Below are 13,019 nucleotides of genomic sequence, written 5' to 3'. Positions count from 1 at the left end.
TAAAGTTAATATCACTTAGTAAAAAAAATAGAGATTTGCAACAGTGCATTTCATTTCTTCAATCCTTTGTGTCACTGTTCACATATTTTATTTATACATAAGATATAAACTCCATGTACATTGTTAAAATTTGGCTTTCAGAGTGAGTAGTCTTTTACAGATATTAAGGGAAGGGGAAAAAAGGATAGCTTTTATATTTACCCCTATGTGAAGGGAAACAAAAATAACATAAAAACAGGGAGGGGGACAAAACATAAGAGACTCTTAAATATGGAGAACAAACAGGGGCACCTGGGTGGCTTAGTGCGTTGGGTATCCTACTTTGGCTCAGGTCACGATCTCATAGTTCTTGGGTTCGAGCCCCCAATAGGATTCTGTGCTGACAGCCTGGAGCCTGCTTCGCATTCTGTGTGTGTCTCTCTCTGCTCCTTCCCTGCTCACGCGGTCTCTCAAAAATAAATAAAATGATTTTTAAAATTAAAAAAGAAATAGAGAACAAACAGGGTTGTGGGAGGGGGTATAGGCTAAATGGGTAAGGGGCATTAAGGAATGTATTCCTGAAATCATTGTTGTACTATATGCTAACCAATTTGGATATAAATTAAAATTAAAAAATAAAGAATAATAAAATATATTTACTCCTATGTGCACAATTCCATGTGTGCTTCATTCTTTCTTGGACATTTGAGTTTTATATAGTGTCATCTCCCTTTGGGGTGAAGAATTTCCTTTTGGAGATCTTAAAGTGCAGGTCTGCTGGCAATAGATTCAGCTTTTATTAATCTGAAAATATATTTATTTTGCCTTCATTTTTTTTTTTTACATGTTTATTTATTTATTTTGAGAGAGAGGGTGAGTATGAGCAGGGAAGGGCCAGAAAGAGAATCCTGAGCAGGCTCCTTGCTGCCAGCACAGAGCAGGAACTAGGGCTCAATCCCAGGAGCCATGAGATCAATTCCTTGGGCCGAAGCCAAAAATCAGAGCTTAACTGACCGAGCCACCCAGGTGCCCCTTGCCTTCATTTTTAAAGGTCATCTTTACTGAATATAGAACTGTAGATTGGCAATATTTTGTTTTAATTCCTACCACGTTAAAGACATCATACGTTTTATCTCCATTTTTATCTGATGGCAGTAGGCTATCACTGCCTTAAGATAACTTTTTCTGTTTGGTTTTGTGCAGTTAGTCTATATTATTTGGTTTCCTTTGTATTTTTCTAGCCTGGGGTTCTCTGAGATTCATGGATTTGTTTATATTTCAACCGTTTTTCTTTTAAATTTCTTCTCCATTTTTTCCCTTCTTTCTAAGGAATCCGACTGTATGTATGCTAGAACTCTCGGTATTGCCCAACAGATCACTGAGGTTTGCTTATGTTTTCATTCTTTTATTCTTTTCTTAGAATTGGATAATTTCTATGGCTCTGTCTTCAAGTTATTGACCTTTAAATCAATCTGCTATTAAGCCTGTCCCATGATTTTTCCATTTCAGATGTTATATTTTTTAGTTCTGGTATTTCTATTTGGTCATTTTCTCCCCCAAATTTGTAATACAGTTTGATTGACTGTAGTTGCCATGCTTTACATTACACCTGCAGGACTCATTTATTTTATAACTAGAAGTTTATACCTCTTGATCACTTCCCACCATTTGGCCTACCCCTCAACCCCTTCCCCTCTGGCAAACACCAGCCTATTTTTTTTGTATCTATGTTTTGCTTTGCTTTGTTTGTTCATTTGTTTTCTTCCTTTAGACTCCACATATAAGTGAAATCATGTGGTATTTGTCTTTCTCTGACCTATTTCATTTAGCATAATACCCATAAGGTCTATCCGTGTTGTCACAAATGGCAAAAATTCATTTTTTATGTGACTGAATAATCCATTGTGTACATAGACCACATCTTTATCCGTTCATCTATCAGTGGATGCTTAGGTTGTAAGTAATGCTGCAATGAACATGGGGTGCATATATCTTCTCAAATTAGTGTTTTCACTTTCTTCAGATTGATGCCTAGAAGTGGAATCGCTGGGTTGTATGGTAGTTCTATTTTTAATTTTTTGAGGAACCTCGTTACTATTTTTCATAGTGGCCGCACCAATTTACATTCCCACCAGCAGTGCACAAGGGTTCCCTTTTCTCTATATCCTTGTCAACATTTGTCATTTTTTTGTTTTTGGATAACCACCATTCGGACAGGTGTGAGGTGATATTACATTGTGGTGTTGATTTGCTATTTTCATGATGATTAGTGATGAGCATCTTTTCATGTACCTCTTTGGTGGGCAAATGTCTATTTACATCCTCTGCCTATTTTTTTTAACTGGAGTTTTTGTTATTACTGAGTTGTATAAGCTCTTTATATATTTTGGATATTAATACCTTAACAGTTCTATGATTTGTAAATATCTTCTCCTATTTAGTAAGTTGCCTTTTAACTTTGTCAATGGTTTCCTTTGCTATGCAGAAGCTTTTGAGTTTGATGTAGTCCCATTTGTTTATTTTGCTTTTGTTGTCATTGCCTTTGATGTCAGAGCCAAAATATATAAATCACCAAGAGAGATGTCAAGAGATATTTTCTTCCAGGGGTTTCATGGTTTCTGGTTTTATATCCTTTAATCCATTTTGAGTTAATATTTGTGTATGGTGTAAGATAGTGATCCAGTTTCATTCTTTTGCATGTGGATGGCCAGCTTTCTGTATATCATTTTTTGAAGAGACTGTCTCTTCTCCCATTGTATATTCTTGCCTCTTTGTTTTAAATTCATTGACCATTTATACTTGGGTTGATTTCTGGACTTTCTCTTCTGGTGTATTGGTCTGTGTCAATACAGATAGCTTTGTAATATAATTTACATCAGCAAATGTGATGCCTCCAGCTGTGTTCTTCTCTCTCAAAATTGCTTTGGCTATTTGGAATTTTTTTTGGTTCCAAACACATTTTACGATTGTTTGTTCTATTTCTATGAAAAGACACTGGAATTTTGATAGGGATTGCACTGAGCCTGTATACTGCTTATAGTTGTATGGACATTTTAGCAGTATTAATTCTTCCAATCCATGAGTACTGTATATGTTTTCATTGATTTGAGTCTTCAGTTTCTTTCATCAATATCTTATAGTTTTCAGATTATGGATCTTTCACCTTCTTGGTTAAATTTATAACAAGATATTCTATTCCTTTTGATGCAACTATAAATGGGATTGTTTCCTTAATTTCTCTTTCTGATAGTTTGTTGTTAGTGTATAAAAATGCGATAGATTTTGGGGTGCCTGGGTGGCTCAGTCGGTTGAGTGTCCGACTTCAGCTCACGTCGTGATCTCGCAGTTTGCGAATTCGAGCCCCACGTCGGGCTCTCTGTGGTGACGGCTGGAGCCTGGACCCTGCTGCGGATTCTGTGTGTTTGTGTGTGTGTGTGTGTCTCTCTTCCCCTCCCATGCTCATGCTCTCTCAATAATAAATAAACGTTAAAAATTTTTTAAAAATGCGATAGATTTTTGTATATTGATTTTATACCCTGCAATTTTTCTGAATTTGTTTTTTTAGCTCAGGGTTTTTTTGGTGGAGTTTTTAGGGTTCCCTGTATATATGATCATTCATCCACAAATAGTGATAGTTTGCTTCTTCTTTCTAATATGGATGACATTTATTTTTGTTCTTGTATAATTGCTCTGTCAAGGACTTCCACTACTCTGTTAAATAAAAGTGACAAGAGTGGGCATCCTCGTCTTGTTCCTGATCTTAAGGGAAAAGCTTTTAGGTTTTTGCCAAGAAGTATGATGTTAGCTGTGGGCTTGTCATATATGGCCTTTATTATGTTGGGGTACGTTCCATACATACTCACTTTGTTGAGATCATAAATGGATGTCAAATTTCGTCCAATGCTTTTTGTGTATCCATTGAGATGATCATATGATTTTTATCCTTCATTTTGTTAATGCAATGTGTTACACTGATTGATTTGCAGATGCTGAACCATCCAAGCATCCCTGGAATAAATCCCACTTGATCATGATGTATAATACATTAAATGTATTGTTGAATTTGGTTTGATAGTATTTTCTTGAAGAGTTCTATATCTGTGTTCATCAAGGATACCAGCCTGTAATTTTCTTTCTTTCTTTTTTCTTTTCTTGTACTGTCCTTAATTGGTTTGGGTATCGAGTTAATGCTGACCTCAGAAAATGAGTTTGGGAGTGTTCCTCTATCTTCAATTTTTTGCAGGAGTTGAAAAAGATAGGCATTAATTTTTCTTAAATGTTTGGTTGAATTTACCAGGAAAACTATTTGGTCCTAGGCTTTTCTGTATTGGAAGGGTTTCATTACTGATTCAACCTCTTTATTCTTTATTGGTTTGTTTAGATCTTCTATTTCTTTATGATTCAGTGTTGGTAAGTTGGATGTTCCTAGGAATTTAACCATTTCTTCCAGATTGTCTAATTAGTTGGCATATAATTGTTCATAGCTGTCTGTTATGATTCTTTGTATTTCTATGGCATCAGTTCTAGCTTCTCAGTTTTCATTTCTGATTTTATTTCCTTGGGTCCTTTCTCCTTTTTTCTTCATAAGTCTGGCTAAAGTTTTACCAATTTTGTCTGTCTTTTCAAATAACCAGTCTTAGTTTCATTGATCTTGTCTGTTGTCTTCCTAAAGTATTTCATTTATTTCTGCTCTAATCTTTGTTATTTCCTTCCTTCTACTCACTTGGGACTTTGTTTTTTATTCTTACTCTCGTTCCTTCAGGCGTAAACTTAGGTTGTGTGAGATTTTTCTTGTTTCTTGAGATAGGCTTTTCTTGCTATACACTTTGCTCCTTGTACTGGTTTGCCGCATCCCGTACACTTTGGTATGTTCCATTTGTCTCATGGTATTTTTTAATTTCTTTTTTGACCCATTGGTTTTCAGTAGCTTGTTTGATCTCCACATATTGATAATTTTTTCAGTTTTCTGCTTGTAATTGATTTGTAAATGTATACCATTGTGGTTGGAAATGATATTTGATTGACTTCAGTCTTCTTAAACTTACCGAGACTTGTTTTGTGGCTTAATATATGATCCATCCGATGGGAATGCAAGCTGGTGCAGCCACTCTGGAAAACAATATGGAGGTTCCTCAAAAAATTAAAAATAAAACTACCCTACGACCCAGCAATTGCACTACTAGGTACTTATCCAAGGGATACAGGTGTACTGTTTCGAAGGGACATATGCACCCCAATGTTTATAGCAGTAGTATCAACAATAGCCAAAGTATGGAAAGAGCCCAAATGTCCATTGATGGATGAATGGATTAAGAAGTGGTATATATATACAATGGAGTATTACTCGGCAATCAAAAAGAATGAAATCTTGCCATTTGCAAATAAGGAATCTACTCCTGAAATCATTGTTGTGCTATATGCTAATTTGGATGTAAATTAAAAAAAATAAAATTATAAACAAACAAACAAACAAAAAAATACCCCAGGGACTTAATAAACTGATTTGTATTTTTTCAAATTAAAAAAAAAAAAAAAAACCTTAAAAAAATTAACAGTAGTGGAGTTTTTAAAGCTTGAGAGATACTTTTGGGTGAGGCTAGAAATTTGGCACAATGAATCTGTGCAAATAAAATACTGGAATAAAAAAACAATGAAAATTATGACTTATGTAAAATGTGTACATACAGAATTTTTGAGAAGCACCATTAATGACTGTAGTATTTTGCAAGAACTGCCAACACATAGTAGATTAAAGAAGACAAATTACCATGATTGCAACAAAATATTGTCCCCACCCCAGAAAGCAATAAGAATTTAGCTGTAGCCTCTTGTCTATATCATTGAATTAAATAAAGTGGGGAGGGGGGGTATTGAGAGTCTTTTAAAAAATGATTTGTCTAGTAATGTATATCTCTAATTATTAAAAACTGTTAAATTTTGAAAGCTATGAAATGACTGAAAATTAATTTTACTTCTAGCTTTAAGTTATTTTCTGTAATTTAATAGATAAGGTTCTATCCAAATTTTAAGAGATATCACATAATTCAATTACTGTAGTCAATGTCATTATTCCAAAAGGAAACTCATTTAATATAAATGTAAGGGTACTACATGCTTGTGCCCACACAGATATATACATCATAATTTGTTATTTACATCTAAATTAAGCCACTCCTTTGAACAGATGTTAGCAAAAGTATTGATATAAAATATATACACATATGCTGGCAATGAGCGATTTTCTAAGTTGAAGAGAAGGAATTAAGTAACAGGCAAAAGCTTTTCTTTCTAAATTTTGGAACTACAGTTTAACTTCTGTACAACTTAATCACATTGATATAATATCAATCACATTGATATAATATACAGATATGGTAATTATTAAACAGTGTCAATAACCCAAGAGACAGATACAACTGAGCTAAAATAAAATACTCTGATTCTCTCTGAAAAAAAGAAATAAATATGAATGTCCCTTTTTTATATTTACAATTTAAAGGGTATTTGTATTGGTTAATTAGTGAAAATATCTGCATTTCACTCATTAATTTAAGAATTTTAGGGAGGCAATGTTAGTTTTCAAAAAAAAAAAAAATAGAAGTCAGAGAGCTGAAGTTTCAAGTCCCACCGTCATCAATTCAATTCACAGAATTCAAAGCCCTGTGAATTTTGGCAGATTCTTAAAACCTCACTGATGTCATTTCATTTAAGAACATACATCTAATAGTACTAACTCTATAGAGTTTTTAAAGAAGCAAATGTGTAACACTTTAAAAAAATTTTTTTAATTTTATTTAAAACCAGGTTGGTTGGCATGTAGTGTAATAATGATTTCAGGAGTAGAATTTAGTCATTCATCACTTACATGTAATACCCAATGTTCATGCCAACAAGTACTCTCCTTGGTGCCCATCACCCATTTGGCCCATCTCCCTGCTCAACACGCCTCCAGTGGCCCTCAGTTTGTTCTCTGTATTTGGGAGTCTCTTGTGATTTGCCTCCCTCTCTCTTTAAAATGGTGCAGGGGACACTGTTTATCTCTTAGCAAATTTTGGACATGTATGCTTGTGGAGTCATGGTTTTTTGTTCCAAGATGTTAATTCTTTAAATATATATAAACATTGATCAAGGTAATAAGCCTTAGTAGAATTAAAGAGTAAAATTAACAAAATAATTTATAAATAAAACCATACTCCAGGTATCTACAAATTGTTCTTTGGTCACAGACTAGTAAGTTAAATGCTCAGGAAGAAGGTTATTGCCAAAAGAATAGCTACCTGCTAATGAAAAATTAATCTGCTTTGTGATAATGTCTTTAAACATTTAAGCAATAACTTCATTAAGATTTCTTGATGGCCATCGTGTTCCTACCTTAAATATTGGAGCAAACATTCATCTTCTTAATTGGATTGACTCCTGTATGATTCTGTAATGCTCATTTTTGTCTTTTATTACAGTCTTTGTTTTAAAGTTTGTTTTTTCCTAAGTGAATCTACCCCAGCTTTCTTTTCATTTCCATTCGCGTGAAATGTCTTTTTCCTTCCCTTCTTTTTCAGTCTGTGTGTCCTTACATCTGAAGTGACTCTTTTTAGACAATATGTAGATGGGTCTTGTTTTTTATCCATTTAGCCACTCTGTATCTTTTGACTGTAAAATTTTGTGTATTCACACCTAATTTTTGTAGAGCTATATACTTATTGACATTATTTTAATTGTTTTCTGGCTGTTTTGTATTTTCTTTCTGATTCTTTATTCTTTTTTTTTTATTAAAAAAATATTTTTTAACGTTTATTTATTTTTGAGACAGAGAGAGACAGAGCATGAACAGGGGAGGGGCAGAAAGAGAGGGAGACACAGAATCTGAAACAGGCTCCAGGCTCTGAGCTGTCAGCACAGAGCCCGATGCGGGGCTCGAACTCACGGACCATGAGATCATGACCTGAGCCGAAGTTGGATGTTTAACCGACCAAGCCACCCAGGTGCCCCTGATTCTTTATTCTTCTCTTGCTTTTTTCCTTTATGGTTTGATGACTCAGTGGTATTATGCTTAGGCTCTTTTTCTCACTATCCTTATTGTATCTTTTATAGGTGTTTGTTTTGTGGTTACGATGAGGTTCCCATATTCCAGCCTCTGTACACACATACATACGTCTTTTTTAAGTTGACAGCAAGTTAAGTTTGAATGCATTCTAAAACAATGCATTTTACTCCCTCCCTCCCATTTTTATGTTTTTGATGTCACATTTTACATATTTTTATTTGGTGTATGCCTTAACTAATTATTGTAGTTATTGTCATTTTTACTACTTTTGTCTGGTTTTAAAAATGATTAATGTAATTCCTTTACTATATGTTGACATTTACTAGTGAGTCATATATATATATATATATATATATATATATATATATATATATCTTTTTCATATATATGTATATATACATATACATATATGTATATATATATGTACATATATATATATATACTTACATATATTTTCTTGTTGCTAATTACTACCCTGTCTTTTAAGCTTAAAGCAGTCCCATTAATGTTTTTTTGTAGGGCTGGTTTTATGATGGTGAACTCCTTTAGTTTGTATTTGTCTGAAAAAAAATTTTTTTTTTTTTTTTCAGTTCTGTAATGGTAATCTTGCCAGGCAGCATATTCTTGGTTGGAATTTTTTTTCCTTTCAGTATTTGAATGCCACTCCCTTCTGGCCTGAAAAGTTTCTGCTTTGAAATCTGTTGATGGCCTTATGGGAGTTCCCTTATATGTAACAAGCTATTTTTCTCTTGCTGTTTTAAGATTCTCTTTTTATCTTTAACTTTTGATATTTTAATTATGTGTCTTGGTGTGGGTCTCTTTGGGTTCACTTATTTGGAATTTTCTAGAATTCCTGGATCTATATGTCCATTTCTTTCCCCAGGTTTGGGAAGCTATCAGCCCATTATGTTTTCAAATATGTTTTCTGCCCCTTTCTGTCTTTTTTTTTCTGGGAAAACTATGATACAAATGTTATTCTGTGTGTCTTCCCCTAAGTCCCTTAATATTCATTCATAATATATTCATTTTTTAAGATTCTTTTTCCTTTTGTTGCTTTGTTTGGGTAAATTCCACTGCTCTGTCTTCCAAATCACTGATTCTTTCTCTTGCTTCATCTAGTCAGCTGTTGGACCCTTTAGTGTATTTTTCAGTTTCATTATTTTATTCATCAGTTCTGTTATCTATGTTTCATACTCCTATATTTTTGTTCTCTTTGTTGAAGTTCTTGCTGTGTTCATACAGTTTTCTGACTTTGATTAACATCCTTATGACCATTACTTTGAGCTCTTTGTCAGGTAAATTACTTATCTTCATTTCATTTTTTCCCCCTGAGATTTTATCTTGTTCTTTCATTTGAAATATATTTCTCTGTTTCTTCATTTTGCTTGTCTCTCTGTTTGATTCTATGTGTTAAGCAAAACAACTATCTTTTCCAGTTTTGAAGGAATGACCCTGTGTGTGAGGTAAATCTTACTCTTTAACCATGCCTTAGTTCTTGGTTATCTCTCAGGTTGTCTCTCTGTTTCAGACCCCTGGGCTCCAGAAATGCATTCCTTCCTTCCACCAAAACATGGTGCTCAGGAGGTATCCCCTGTGTGGGCTGCATGTGCCCTGTGACTTGGGGGGCATGGAGACAGGGTGCTCTCCCTTCTGTCCTGGGAGAGAGTCCCTATAGGCTTTTGCCCTTCTGGTAAATGCTTTAAGATTAACAAATGAATTTCCTTCACATGTGGTCTAGACTTTTCAAACTCTTGCTTTTGCACTGGGAGCCAGGATGAGTGATTCTACATATGAGCCCTTTATGAGCAGAATGTCTATTCCTTACCCCTTGTGGTTCTCTTGGGTGCAAGCTTGTTGGTTCTCAAAACTAGACATTTTGGAGGCTTATCCCTCCAGTGCAGGTCCCAAGTGTTGGGGTGCCTGCTGTGGGGCACAGACCCCTCCATTCCTCAGGAAGAAATTCTATATTTGTAAGATCCCTCTTGCTTGTGGGTCACCACGACTACTGTGGGTTTTCAGGAGATTATGTGTCTGCCTCTCCTATCTGTCTTGATATGGCCCTTCTATCCTTTGTTGTGGAAAAGCTGTTTAGCTAGTTCTTGGTTCTTTTCAGAGGAAATTGTTCCATACGTAGCTGTAGATTTTTTTTTTGTCCATGAGAGGAAGTGAGTACAGGATCTTCCTGTGCTGCCATCTTGAATCTCTTCTTCTGCTTGGTCCTTTTTTGTATCTGCCATGTCTCAGCTGAGATTCCCCATATGTGTATTTAGCATGAACTTCTTTTTCGTTCTTGAACATACGAAAAGTTTTACAATCCTTATTTGTTTTTTCCACATCTAAGTCATCTTGGCTGTATTTCTATGGGTCCTTTTTTCTTTTTCTAGATGACAGATCATAATTTCTTGTTACTTATGAGGTATATTGAGTCAACTATGTGATGAAACACTGTTTGATATTAATGTATACTGTTAATAGACTAATTTACAGCCCTTCCCCTATTGCTGCCAACATTCCTCCTCCCCAAAAGCAAACCCACCCCCCCCACCCCCCCACACACACCCCCCCCCCACAAGCCAGAGGTAGAGAAAAGGAATAGGAAGCTTAGACAGGTGCATAGATAAATGATAGATCAATAAACTCTTATGTGTGCACTGATATATTTGCCAGAATATTCAATAAAAGAAGTGATTGGCTAGAAGATCACTAGGAATAGAGGGATAATTTTCACTCTATGCCCTTATCTATTTTTAACACCTTTATTGAGATATAACTCAGGTGCACAAATCAGTTGCTTTTAGTATATTTTCAGGGTGGTACAACAATCACCACAACCAATATTAGAACATTTCATTACCTTCAAAGGAAACCCTGTATCCCTTACCTTTCACCCAGATGTTTCCCATTTTCCACCACCCCCAGCTCTAGGAAACTATTAGTCTACTTTAGATTAGTCTCTGTAGATTTGCCTATGCTGGACTTTATGTATAAATGGGATAATGCATTATGTGATCGTTTGTGACTAGCTCCTTCAACCTTCATCTGCCTTGTTGCATGCATCAGTACTTTATTTCTTTTTGCCGCTGAATATTTCATTGTATTGATATATCACAATTATTTATTCATAAATTGATGGATTTAAAATTTTTTACCATTTGTATGTATTATCTTTCAAAAAAATAAGGCATTATTATTGAAACCCAAGTAGTACAATGACTTTTATAATTATACTTTAAGTTTATGATCCATGAGCTTAAATTACTAATATACGGAACTCTGCAAGCTTTTAAACATTAAAAGCTGGGGGCGCCTGGGTGACTCAGTTGGTTAAGTGTCTGACTTTGGCTCAGGTCATGATCTCACGTTTTGTGGGTTCCAGTCCCGCATCTGGCTCTGTGCTGACAGCTCAGAGCCTGGAGCCTGCTTCAGATTCTGTCTCCCTTGCTCTCTGCCCCTCCCCCACTCATGATCTGTCTCTCTCTTTCTCAAAAATAAACAAACATTAAAAAATTAAAAAGAAAACATTAAAAGCTGAATGCTGCAATGAATGTTCAAGTGCACGTATCTTTTATCAAATGTGTGAATATAAGTGTGATGGTTAATTTTATGTGTCAACTTGACTAGCCTTGGTGCCCAGATTAGACATTTCTGGGTGTGTCTGTGAGAGTATTTCCAGATGAGATTAGCAGTTAAATTGGTGGATTTAGTAAATTTTCCTCCTCATTGTGGGTGGGCATCGTCCAATCACTTGGCTTGAATAGAACAAAAGACAGAGAAAGGAGGAGCTTGGCCTTTCCCTCCCTATCCCCCCCCCCCACCCCCTTCATTACTTGAGCTGGCACATCTCATCTTTCTTTGCCCTCAAACTAGGATTTACACAGTCTGCTTCCCTCATTCTTCGTATTTAGATGGAATTACACCAGGAGCTTTCCTGGGCCTCCAGCTTGCGAATAGCTGATTATAGGACTTTTCAGCCTCCACAATCATGTGACTCATAATAAATCTCTGTCTCTCCCCTACTGTCTCTCTCTCTCTCTCTCTCTCTCTCTCTCTCTCTCTCTCTCTCTCTCACATATCATTGGTTGTGTTTCTCTCAAGAACCCTGACTAATATGTATAGGATAAGTTTCTGATAGTTTAATGAAATGCAGTTATATTGATTAATAATTTAATTCATCTTTAATTCATTCATATATCCACATAATGGGAACCACATATATCAGAAGGGAGCTTCAACACTTACCTTTATTAGCTTATGATAGTTTTGTCATTATTTGGTTCACATAGAGGCAGAAATGAAGGCAACCCAATAAGTTACCCTGGGCAAAAATGTGACTCTTCTTTGAAGTATGTGCTTCAAATATTTCCAGCACTTTTTAATGGGCTCGGGTGGTAATGGATTTTAAATCACTTCTAACTTACTTTCCAAACAGTTTGTCAAAACTGAGTCTTATCTGAAAAAAACTATAGAAACACTTTTTTTCATTTTCCCATAATTTTTATTCTCCCTTCCATTTTCTTCAATTTCTTGAGCCAGAAAATTTCTTGGTCATATTAGAAGGCTTACAACTTGAAAGGTACAATTGACCTTAAAACACAATGGGTCTGAAATACTCAAGTCCACTTACACATGTATTTTTTTCAGTACACTACTCTAAAGGTGTTTTCCTTATGATTTTCTTAACATTTTCTTTTCTCTAGCGTACTTCATTGTAAGAATACAATATATAATACGTAAAGCATATATGTGTTACTCAACTGTTCAGTGAGATTTTTGGTCAAGACTAAGCTATCAGTAGTTACGTTTTGAGGAAGTCAGAAGTTACATGTGGATTTTCTGCTGTGCAGTTAGTTGGTGCCCCTAACCCCTGCATTGTTCAAGGGTCAACCGTATAGTACTCGCTTATTCCCTTTAAAGTGTGCACCACGGGGCACCTGGGTGGCTCAGTTGGTTAAGTGTCCGGCTTCAGCTCAGGTCGTGATCTTGCAGTCCGTGAGTTAAA

This window comes from Panthera tigris, chromosome C2 (assembly GCF_018350195.1).
Source record: "Panthera tigris isolate Pti1 chromosome C2, P.tigris_Pti1_mat1.1, whole genome shotgun sequence".
Taxonomy (NCBI): Eukaryota; Metazoa; Chordata; class Mammalia; order Carnivora; family Felidae; genus Panthera; species Panthera tigris.
Note: the sequence above shows the minus strand (reverse complement) of the source record.